A 9,968-nucleotide genomic window follows, 5' to 3' on the forward strand; every position below is an offset into this window, starting at 1 on the left:
GAATTTCGGGCAAATGACCTTTTTGTCGTGAAAGTTCGAGATATTGGAAAACAAAAAATGCCAGAAAAAATATACCGTGCCGTTGCACTTTTATTTTCAATTTCCATTTGTTTACAACTAGGTGCGTTTGACACCAAATGAAAATCTCTAACCAAAGTGCATTCCTCCCTTCAAATTTTTACCTGTAACTCCTATATACCTCAAAGAAACCCAAGTCTTGATATGAGATTTTTATCAACTTTATTTCACTTGTCAAATACATAACAAGTCTTTTCTCTTATTGACCAATCACGCGCCAGCTAGCATTTTCTCCTCCGCACAACTTTGGGTGTCCAAAATGTCTGCGCCCATGTATTTGTTTATGTAGGGGTTTTTCCAACATATCTATCTTCACCATAAATTTCCAGTCATTCTCGTCGTATCTGTTGGTTACAAGCGGCTTTTTTAGCCATCACAGGCGTTTGTCTTAGATTTTAAAAGGATGGTGCTGACTTCACAGTCCATCGCATTCTTCATTATGGATAGTGAGTAGTTACCTGTTGTTTTATGTCATAAATACAACATTGATTCATTTCCTTTTTTTAACGTTCCTTAAAGGATTATTTCACTCATTAAAATTAAAGGTTGTTTGATAGAATATTTCACTCAGTGCTATTTTATGTTCTCCAAAGGATTATTTCATTTATTGAGATTTTACGTGCGTTTGAGGAGTGTTTCATTCCATGATATTTTATGTTTCTTGAGGAATTATTTTACTTGGTATTCAGGCCCACGATAGTGAGGGAACGCCTGCTTGCAAGGCTTTTAGTAAAATATCTGTTCCAAGTTTTTAAAAAGTGGCTTCTTGCTACTGTGATAATGTCGTTAATTTCTACAATAGGGAACGATATTTTGTGTGATAAGAAAATCATTTTGTCTTTATATTTATAGCAATTAAGTTAAAATATGATTTTTATAGACTTTAAACTTTTTAGATATATTCAAGCGTCCAAAGTATAATTAATTTGGTTGTCAGAGAATGTATGTGAGGCCAAACTGCCTGAAAATGTCGCCATTTTGTTTTAGTGGTGGCCATCTTGAAAATGGCGGAAATCGCGGTGGCCAACGATGTTTTTAGATTTAGTAGTATCAGATAGACATTTGTACCAAATTTCATGCTTGTATCCACAAGTGAACTATTTTGCTGAAATTTTGATCTAAGCCGCTACACTACAATGGGGGAATGAGCATCCGCTGCCGACTGGTCACACCCGCCGTGTGCTTTTGTTTTAGCTGCATTTTATTCAGTAAAACGTGCGGGTTTAAAAAGCTTATGATTGCAATACTGAGTATCAATAATCACAGATCCGAGCCAGTATTCTGGTGTCGAGGAATAAAAAGTTGGACTTTCCTTGGCTTTTTCAAGAAGACTAATTAAAACTTTCAAAGGGACAGAATAAAGTTTGTTGCGAATATCATGTAGAACTAACTGTTGATATACATAAGGTAGTAATGATTCAAAAGAGATAGCGTGATTGCAGGTTTTTTTAAGGCGATCCCATGACCACGCTAACATTCTGTGTAGGGTTTAAAAATTCCCATCCATTTACTTTGTTACACTGGGGACTGGAAAATTTCCAACACTTGACATTGTCATTACATCCCTAGTTTTCAAATAAAATTCCCTCGTTGTCTACAGAAAGGTGTCTCACGACGGAATATTTTTGTGGTGATAAATTTTTCGAATTGTAACTTTCATTGACAAAATAAAATGATCAGGTGAATTAAAATGTTTGTATAAAAGCTGTCCACCATGCTTTATTGGAAATGATACCTATATTTTTTAAATTAATTAAGTGATCCCTTGGTTTCACCAACATAAACAAGTCTACACAGATTACATTCTATTTATGAAACTGGAAGATTTGCAGTTAGATTTTCCCAAAAAAAGGGGGACAATGGGCAGTCGGCAGGAATCACTGACACGAAACAATTCAGATTTAAATATCCAAGAACCATGTAGTAATGGTGGCAGAGGATATTTTTTTTTTGCAATCAAAACGTTTGACTGACGGTTTACTTACTATTGAGCTGCTTTAAAAATGTGCATTGAAAAATTTTAAATTCCCTCTACATGTAATAATAGTATGATGTAGTCCCTTGAGAAATTTGAAGCTTTTAGGAATAAAACATGTACAACTTACACAATAAGCCCTAAAGATGGCGCAGGGACAATTCAATTTTATTGAATCAAGCCTATTTTCACTATTTCGCCCCAGCTGCATCTGCTTCCAAGCCCGTGCGCCTGACCTAAGCTACCACACAAATTGCAGAATAACATTTTACATCCAATGAACAGCAAGACATAATGGCTCAACCACCTCGTTTTTAAGCTACAATTCATCCTGTGAACCCACCCCCTTTTCTGGGGAAAAACCGGTAGAGCGAGTTTTGAGCTTATTTCGTATTTTAGTCCATATCCCATATACAGTAGTAGTGACACTAAAGTGTCATATTTCAATAAAATATACAAGGCCACCAATTCCCTCCAAATGCACCCATAAAATATTCTAGCAATAAAATTACCTATAATATGCATTCAAACCTCAGGTTTCTCTATTTTTTTCTATTTTTTGACCGGTACTTTATTTGAAACTTCCTTGCCACCTTTAACTTTCAAAGTTTGTCTTGCAAGTAATAAACCTTGCTAAATTTAAAAAGAACATGCAATTTGAGTAAAAATATACCAAATATGTCTTGATTCATTGAAAAATAAAAAAGTTATGGCCAAATAAAACCTCACCAATTTTCGGTCAACCACCTTAACCCCATATTGTTTCTTACACATAAAACAAATGCAATTCTTACAACTCAAGATGATAAATATACCAGCAAAAAAGTGTTAAATGGTAATTTTAATCTATTTAAATACATTTCTATGTAAAAAGTCAAATATAAAGGGCACATCTTGGTGAAATGTATCACATCCCCTGCGAAATATAAAAATAATTCTTAACTTTTTCGAAAAGTTCATGAATTATATTCTTAATCAGCTCATGAATTGTTCATGAAGATCCCATGAAGTTAAAATTGGACACTATGATTTCATGGGTTTTTTTCATGAAAACCAAGTTTAAGAATTTCAAGAATTATTTGTTGTTCATGAACAAACTTGGATTTTTTAAATGCCTGCAAAATGATAAGAATAATTCTTGAACTTTCAAGAAAAATTCATGAATTATATTCATGAACTTTAAGAAAAGTTCATGAATGATATTAATGGGTTTCAATGATTTTATGAACTATTCTTAAATTTTTGAAAAAGTTATTTAGGAATGTTCATGAACTTTTTCATAAAAAATGTTCTTGCTTTTATAAAAAAAAATGTAATAAGTTATGCAAAATAAAAAAATTTTTGTAAAAAAAAATTTTTTAATACCCTTTCCCCCTATAAAAATCAAAATTTTAGATAGGGTCGTGGACATGACATGTCTCCGATTTAGCTGAACCACACCATTTACTACATTTGGCATATCTTTAATAAATATGATGTTAAAGTCTAACTTTTCAATTTGGTTGCCATGGTAACAAAGATGTTTATATTTAGAATCCTCCGATTAAGCAAATTTTGCTCTGTTTTAAATTAAATTAGTGCACATTCAATAAATTAGTGTAAATTCACATGAAAATTATATTCTCTGAGCCCATATTACTTAAATCTCAGAAATAAATTTCATTCAAGATATTTGAATGGATACTAAGCGAATTTTCTTCGCAGCATTTAGGCTGATAGCAAGTTGGCAATTTGCCAAATTTGGCTTTTTTGGTCATATTCAATGAAATTTTTCACCATTTTGACAACTGATATATTTGTAACCATGTATCATTAAATAAACTATATATTCTAAGGTTTTATGAGAATAAAAAAAATTTATGGGTAAATCAAAAACTTTCTAGAAATTATTGCATGAAAATTGGCAATTTGCCAAAATTGACTCTTTTAGTCATATTCAATGAAATTTTTCACCATTTTGACAACTGATATATTTGTAACCATGTATCATTAAATAAACTATATATTCTAAGGTTTTATGAGAATAAAAAAAAATTATGGGTAAATCATAAACTTTCTAGAAATTATTGCATGAAAATTGGCAATTTGCCAAAATTGAATATTTTAAGTCATATTCAATTTATTTTTTCACCATTTTGACAACTGATATATTTGTAACCATGTATCATTAAATAAACTATATATTCTAAGGTTTTATGAGAATAAAAAAAAATTACGGGTAAATCAAAAACTTTTAGAAATTATTGCATGAAAATTGGCAATTTGCCAAAATTGACTTTTTTAGTCATATTCAATGAAATTTTTCACCATTTTGACAACTGATATATTTGTAACCATGTATCATTAAATAAACTATATATTCTAAGGTTTTATGAGAATAAAAAAAAATTCATGGGTAAATGTACAGCTTTCTAGAAATTATTGTATGACACCCCCCCCCCATTAATCACAAATAACAGAGAAGATCATCTAAGAACATGTTTACCAAATTGAACAAATTGTTATGTTATATGAATATACGTCAAGTATTTAAATTTCTTTTTGATAATTAAATAGAACTTCTGCAATTAACTCAGAGACAGGTAAATTAACATGTTGCCATGGAAAGAAAAATTAGGCTTCTAGTTACTTTATTCTAAATATGAAATAAAACAAGTGAGTTTCTAACAATTCTCACAAATCTTTTGATGGCCTGTAATTGTTTCCAATCCCTTTGATTCACTAAAATATGTTCAAATTCAAAACATTTGTTTATTTTTTTTTAAATGTATAATTCAAGTAAAAAGCAAACTCATATTTAATAAATGATATTAATTTAAAAGTATCTAATGAAAATATGAAAGTAAGTCAGACAATATAATGTCAAAACAAGTTGGCAAGACCGTCTTGATTATAATGTTTGTTTGCCCTCTCCCAACTCAGGGTAAAATTATTAAGTCGGTAGGTAGGTTGAAAAATCTTTTTCCCAGAAAATTTCAAAATATTTGTTGATGAGATAAGATGGATAAAAAGGAAAAAAACCATCCTGTCTTGCAATGTAAAAAAAAGTTTTGAATTTTAGTCTATTAGGGGAAGGCAAACAAATTCTTTTAAAATGCCCTTACATGCTAAATATTGTGGAATTAATTCTTATTATCACATTGCTTATCAGCATATTCAGATGATCAGTTATACTATTATGTTCTTTTAATGGGTATATTTTTAACCATTTGACCTTGACCTTAGACCTTGACCGACTTTAAAAAAACTTTAACCTTAACCACAACTTTTGACGTTGGACTAGATGTTCATATTTCAGAGGTGTTTTCCTTGTGACAAGATCTTTCTTGGGATAGCACGTGGGAGTCGTGGCATAAGCTGCCATGTATGGGGGAGTCAGTGTTTCACAATTAATCTTGTTTCTCAGTTTTGTTAAAATGTATTCATATTCTAATCATACATGACATCGTGTGTGAAGCCTGCCAGTATAAAACTATAGATTTGTGAGCCCATGTGGGGATATATAATAAATCAGTATACCACCTCTCCTGCAGAGTGGGGATAAAAAAGGGAAGAAACTGCTTCTTTTCATAATACTGCCTTTATAGAAAAGAAATAAACATGACATTGGAATGCATGCTCCACTTAAACAGTGACATTTTTGAAAATACAAGAAATCAATTTAGAATCAATTTAGAATACACATATTCTCTAAGGAAAACAGATGCTCTGCTTAAAAAGAATTCTGTTAAAATTTGTTGCCTCATATTCTCTCATTTGATGTCAGCTTGGTTTCCTCGAATTCACATTTCTTTATGTCCTTTTGTGTAAGTTTGAAAAGTAGCTCAGCCTTGCAATTTGCTGTGGATTTTGAGTAATGATCTTTAAAAAACCCTCTCTATATCCATCTTGCATCAGTGACAACTTTTACTGGATCTTCTTTTCTTTCTTGTTCTTTTTCTTACTTTCTATTTTTCAATTACTTCCTGTCCACTGTGAATTTTTTTTTTTTTGGGGGGGGGGGAGCTGTGTGTCCTCTGCTCTGGTCATTTCTATCTGTTCACATGAAAATAAAAAAAAAACCATTAATTTTTGGTCAGTTTGGATAAAAATTCATTAAAAATTATTTTAAAAACTAAAACTGGAATCTTAAAATTTTGCTATACATAAAACATATACATTTTCAACCTCTAAACATTATTATCTCCCTTTATGCATTGTCATGGCAATCATGTCTTAAGTCACCATGTCTCCATTAACTTAATACACAATACATGTACCTGTCTGGTCTCCTTGCTAGAGGATCTGTAATCCTGAGAATCTTCATTAGGAAAATCTTGCAAGGGCTGCAATGATCTGAAAATTTAAATTATTTTTTAATTTGAAAGTTTGGGTTAAAATCCTAAACATCAAATATAAATTACATGTACCTGATATTTAAATGTTATCCTGAAAATTTTCTGAATCATGAGCAATGATTGTTAAAGGAGGGGATTCAATGTTGTCATCAAGCATTTTTTTTCAATTTACACAGTTAAAGCTTTTCTGCGGTTTAGACAAATTGCCGGAGATCCAGAGTACAAATGAATTTGACAACAATTAATTTTTAAAGTGGTAAATGAAATGTTATTATATCATGAATTAATTGTAATATAAACATACATGTTTTATGGATACTACATGTAATGTGGTATAATTTATTTTGTTCTTTTAATGCGACTATTTTTAATTTGTACAATATGTCCTTGACATGTAAAGTACACAGCATCAGAATGATCTCATCTGTACAGATCAATACTGTTAAACTAAAACTATTCATAAATAAATGTGTGCAAGATTGATATGCCTGCAATATATAGCTGAAAAACAGTGCTCAGTAAAATAAAATTATGACAGAAAGCTGCATCTTAGAAAAGTCAATAAAGAGTGCTTCATGACAATTAACTAATTTATAGGAACTCCAAGTACAAATGAAATGGAGTTGTCACATTCTAACACCCTTGAATAGATTTCTTTACCTACTTAACAATACATTACCTTGCAGAGCAAATAACTTAATTGTATCAAGGTCCCAAAAAAGATTTCACATAGTATGACAAAGTATATGTACTTAGATCTAGAACACTATTAGCAGCTGTATATCTGTGTGTCTGCACGTACTGGGTTGATTTTTATAATTTTACACTTACACTTTTTCTTATCAAATCTTTCAAATATTCTATGGTCCTGATATTGCTTAAAATTTCAAAAAATCTAACCCACTATTCAGTTATCATTGTCAAAAGTCAAAGGTTTAATATTTCCGTGGTATGATTTCTACAAATCCTGTTTATAATGTTAAAATAGAATGGACACAAACATATTATCACTTAGAAAAATAAATTTATACAAACAATTTTCTTCAAATATACTGAATTTTATAGAAAATAAAATACCGGTACCCAAAACGGGCACATACATGTATATTTCACCGTAGTATATGATTCAAAGTCATGTACATGTAATATATGCAACTGTGCATCCAAGTTTTCATGGTTTTGTTTGTTTTTATTGTCTTATATTTCAGTATATAGTCAGTTACCAGGTACCTGAGGCAACAGAATAGAATTATAAATAAAAAATACTTACACATTGCAATGGGGATTGGTCGAGGACTACCACACCACTACATGTATCTCTCGATCTATTTCAAAGACATCTTGAAGGGAACAGTAGACATTTTGAAGGAAACAGTTAAAATCCTCTTTTTTGATATTATTGATAAATAGCAATATTCACTATAATTTACACATTTTAGCCCCGTTTCCATGGCAACCGGGTAAACTACCATGCTTTGTTTCATATAGTCAATCTTTTCATTCATTGAAGTTTCAGTGAGAAAAAAATCAGCTGAATCTAAGACATTGCGTGGCCACGTCATTTTGATTTTTATAGAGAATTGATATTAATAGCATCTTGAAAGATTTCACAGAATTTTTGTTTTCCAATCATGGTAACAAAATCTTTGTTCAAGTAAACAACTCTGATAAGTGATAACGATAATAAATAAATTATGTAGTTCATTCCTAATAAATTATGAAAAATTTCAATTCAAACGCGACTCTTTGCAGAATCCTTAACCTTACTTGGTCAAGAGGAGAGTGGGTTCCTTATTCATCATATTTCAAAGTGTATGCCTAAAATGGAATGATTTTTAATCCAAGTCTCACTGTCTGGCAGAAAAGTGTGTTCAGCAATTAGGGCATCAGCTAAAAGGGCTTTCAAGGATTTTGAGCAGAGGTGGTCAAAATAAAAAATCTTATTGGCTTTCCCTGTGGAATTTTCAGAATTTCACCAATTGGATCCTTTGATCGATTACGATTCATATTTTCATTCCTTTCTTTTGTTTTTCTTCAAGAGCCTGGATTTTTTATATTCTTTTTTTTTTGGCAGCCAGAGTTTTTTAATCTTCTGATCTCAAGTCATCAACATTATCTGTGAACTGCTTCTCTTTTCCCTACAAGAACAAAGATTTTCTGAAAATGCTCATAAATGTGAAAACTTAAGACTTGCATATTTGTTTCATTTAATTCTGCATCATAGGCACTGCCATATTTTAAAGCATTCCGAGCGGGAGTTTAGCCTTTTTCCCTTGCCCGCCATGTTCAAGATGTTATAGGTGAACAGGATGGATGTTTCAATCTTTAATTATTAAATGTAACGTAATTTGGTTGGATCCTTACTCATAACAAAGTTTGACAAAATTTTCATTTAAAAGGACATAACTGAACTCTTACAAATAGACAGTAACATCTTGACAAATATCTCACAGATTCAGCGATTGCCTCCATTTTTTTGTAACTCACCACTAATATCTGCAGTTATGAAGTAAATTGATCCTCTGGATATTCCTTCTTTGTATTATGTTATTTTCTTCAAAGGTTGACAAAGAATTACTACGCTAATAATCCTCCCACTCTACCGATTCACTTTCCAACGTCTCGCACGTTTCAAAGTTTGCGCCTTTTTAAAAGTGTCATGCAGAGCTAATTAAGAAATAGTTTCGAATTGCCAAGATTTTTGTTAAACAAAAAATAACAAACACTATCTGAATGATTTTTCACTGAAATTAATTTTTTTTAAATTAATATAAGTTATATATTTATTGAATTGGATTTTTTTTTACATTATACCTGTAGAGCCATAGTTTCGTATTCAAGTATGGCCGCCTCCATATCAGAGGACAACAAATATCTCTTGGAACCACTCTCCCTCACACTGAGTACCCTGAGCTATGAAATTGTATAGGAGAATAGACTACAAAATACGAATGTGGTTCATGTCATAGCTTCTTCACAACCATGCAGCCTGTGCTGTATCATTTACACACGATGGACAGGAAAATGTGACTTTATAACAGCATCAAAATATAAAGCTTTCCGACCCAAGAATGGTACGGTACAGTACGGACAAGAGATATAATTTTTTTAGTTGTCAATAAATTTATGATACGTTTCTACGAAGATTCTGAAATTTTTCCTAGACTGTAAGTCTGTTTCATTTTCTTACAACTTGTTAAAAGTTTGCCAAATAGAGAAAATTCGGTCGAACAAAGTTGTGTCGTGAAAAATGAGAAAATTTAAAGCACAATATTAATATAGCTGGCCAATTTAAATGATGAAGAAACATTAGTAATTCAATATGAGAATAAAATGCTGTCAATATTGATGCAGTGTTCTTTAAATTACGATCATAATTTAATTATAATCTCCCTTCTAGACAGTTCATAACAGAGTTTTATTATCCTGAAGAATCTAAGTTATCAATTACATAGACTAGAAAATAGTGATTTTAACCTCTTATGTTCCCCTACTCGGCTCTGATCCCATACTTTCAAAATCAAAACAAAAGCATGTTATTAATTAAATCAGGGGCTTCTTCAACAATTGCATCTGCA

The 9,968-nt window shown here is 31.2% G+C and overlaps 1 long non-coding RNA gene across 1 annotated transcript; it reads right to left on the reverse strand.

The window, feature by feature from the left end:
* Window positions 1–6,050: 6,050 nt before the first annotated feature.
* Window positions 6,051–7,710, reverse strand: LOC134266622 (uncharacterized). The gene is made up of 3 exons (XR_009992010.1): window positions 7,661–7,710; window positions 6,313–6,388; window positions 6,051–6,088 (listed from the first exon to the last, which is right to left on the reverse strand). It is a non-coding gene; the product is annotated as an uncharacterized LOC134266622 (long non-coding RNA).
* Window positions 7,711–9,968: the final 2,258 nt, after the last annotated feature.

This window comes from Saccostrea cucullata, unplaced genomic scaffold (assembly GCF_032062105.1).
Source record: "Saccostrea cucullata isolate Sc308-1 unplaced genomic scaffold, CSIRO_AGI_Scuc_v1 ctg9989, whole genome shotgun sequence".
NCBI classification, from domain to species: domain Eukaryota; kingdom Metazoa; phylum Mollusca; class Bivalvia; order Ostreida; family Ostreidae; genus Saccostrea; species Saccostrea cuccullata.